The sequence below is a fragment of the Delphinus delphis genome, chromosome 19 (genome assembly GCF_949987515.2).
Source record: "Delphinus delphis chromosome 19, mDelDel1.2, whole genome shotgun sequence".
NCBI lineage: Eukaryota > Metazoa > Chordata > Mammalia > Artiodactyla > Delphinidae > Delphinus > Delphinus delphis.
Window position 1 is genome coordinate 34,475,153 of NC_082701.1, and position 2,333 is coordinate 34,477,485.

Here is a 2,333-nt window from a genome sequence, read left to right on the forward strand (position 1 = left end):
AAGGCTATTCAAATGGGGAGGGCAAAATCAATAACTGATCTGCATCTGTGATGTAAATGCCCAGTTGCTGGCATTTTGTATGTGATAGAGAAGTTGAAATCTAACTGCATATTATATATACTTACGCTTAATCTCCAATTTTCAAGTTTTCTTAGAGTCCTGAGTTTTTGCTAATAAATTTCCCTCAGAATAAACCTCTGATTTTGTACCTAAAGAGAGAACCAGGGTAATAGCTGGCTGAAGTGAGAGGGTTAGACTGTTGTATACTGACTTCTAAATGAGTCCCTATGATTTCAGCCTGTCACCACTTTTCAGCCTTCTTCTATACAGAATTTCTGAATTCTGAAATATGGAATTTTTTCAAGGCTACTACTGTAAGTTCTTTTCTTTGTATATCCTCCACAGCATGTACTCTAGTCTGTGAATTCCTCTACCACTGTAAATATTCCTATTCCTTTATTTGCTTTTAACCTTTAAAAATTTTGTTAAATTCTCCAATATGTAGATGCACCTATTTCCATTCTCTTTTCCTTGTGTACTGATGATGCCTTTTATTTTTATTTATTACAATCTTAGTGAGTTCTCTGGAGAAATGAGAGACAGCATGTTTGGTCAGTCTGCTGTTTTTTTTTTTTTTTTTTTTTTTTCAGTGGCAGGTAGATGTTATTGGCCTGGGACTAGGACACACCAGGGATCCTCCCCCACGGCAGGGGCTGGGGGCAAGGTTGAAGATCAAATCTGATGGTCACTTGTGGTAGAATCGCGGGTTCTGGCTGTGCTGGATGAAGGGAGCCAAGGGCCAGGCTGACTGGTGGTTGCAAAGCCCGACTTTCCTGCTGGTTGCATCTGCACAGGGAGCTGGGGTGAGGCCAGGAGTCCAGGGGCTGGATGCAGAGCTTGGGGATGCATGGGGCGCAGGGAGGATGAGTCAGAAAAGCCTGTTGGTTAGCGTGTTCCATTTGTTTTTGCAAGGACGGGACACCACCAGGCTGGAGGAACCCTGTCTGGATGGGCTGAAAGTGGCTGGCACGGCATAGGGCTGAGGCTGCGGCTGAGACAGGTACCGTACTCTGAGCTGCTGACTAGGACTGTAGGCAGGCTGTGTGGGTCCATAGTGAGGTGGGGGCTGAGCAGTCCCATAGGCGCCACCCGGGGTTCCTTGGAATTGCCCATGCTCTGGGGTCCCTGCGAAAGCAGCTGCTGAGCCTACGTAGTGCCGGGTTGTAAGCACTTGGGGTCCAAACATCTGTTTGGCTCTGTCTGCTGCCATGAGGGTGCCTGGGCGATTGTGTCCTCCAGGGCTCCCCTGCATGCTGAGGAGGTGAGTTCCAGTGTGAACGGTCAAGCCTTGCTGGTATGTCAGAGTGGGCAGGTCACTCTGCTCTTTTCGCTTCCGTTTTTCCTCCTCATGTAAAACTTTCTTGAGCTGCAGGAAAAGCTGATGTTTCTCTTCCTGTAGGGCTAAAAGCTTCTCCTGCAACTTCAGGATTTGTTCCTTGGTTTCCTCTAGTGACATTCTCTCTTCCATTCCCTTTTTCTTCCTTCTCTCCTGCTCTTCCTTCATCTTCTGTTCCCTCATCTTGTCCACCTCTTCCTCCTCCTGTCTCTTGCGCTCCCGCTCCATCATGATGTGCCGGTGCAACGCCCTGGCCATGGCTTTGGAAAGCTTGGGGCGCTCCAGCAGCACAGGCATAGTGCTGCCGGGGGCGCTCGGGCCGTGGGCGCCCGGCTCTGTTGCTGGCTGCCAGACCTTGGGCTGGGCCTACGGGTAGGCGGGCGCTCAGGCGGAGTGCCCCGGGCCGGGCGGAAACCGCCCGCCCGCCACCCCGGTCAAGTGCCCACTGCCCGGCCCGGCCCTCAGCGTGGCTCCTTCGCGTGCGCGGCTGTCTGCTGTTTTAAACTGAATTTTTTTTCCATTTTATAAATTTCATAACTGAACTATCTATATAGTTTAGAGTTCATTATGCATTATGTATTTTACTATTAATATGTTCTTTTGTTCTCTTCTTTCTTGGACTCAGTCTTTTTTTTTTTTTTTTTCTGGAGCACATACTTTAATAATTAATCAAGGAGAAGGAATTAATTTTAAGCCTCCTCTTTTTTTGAACTTCTGAAAATGTATTTCTTTTGCTTTTACATTTGAATATAATTTGGATAAGTTCAAAATATTTTTCTTAAATACATTGTAGGCATCTTGGAATGTTTTCTAGAATACTGGAAATTTTAATTTTTCTCTCAGCTTATGGAATTTTCCATTTGTTGTTGAGAAGTAACAAATGTCACCACAATGTTACTAAGTGTCTTCTTCAATAATAAGTTAAGCTTTCACTGAC

The 2,333-nt window shown here is 46.2% G+C and overlaps 1 pseudogene; it reads right to left on the bottom strand.

The window, feature by feature from the left end:
* Positions 1 to 657: 657 nt before the first annotated feature.
* On the bottom strand, positions 658 to 1,693 carry LOC132414280 (G protein pathway suppressor 2 pseudogene; annotated as a pseudogene).
* Positions 1,694 to 2,333: the final 640 nt, after the last annotated feature.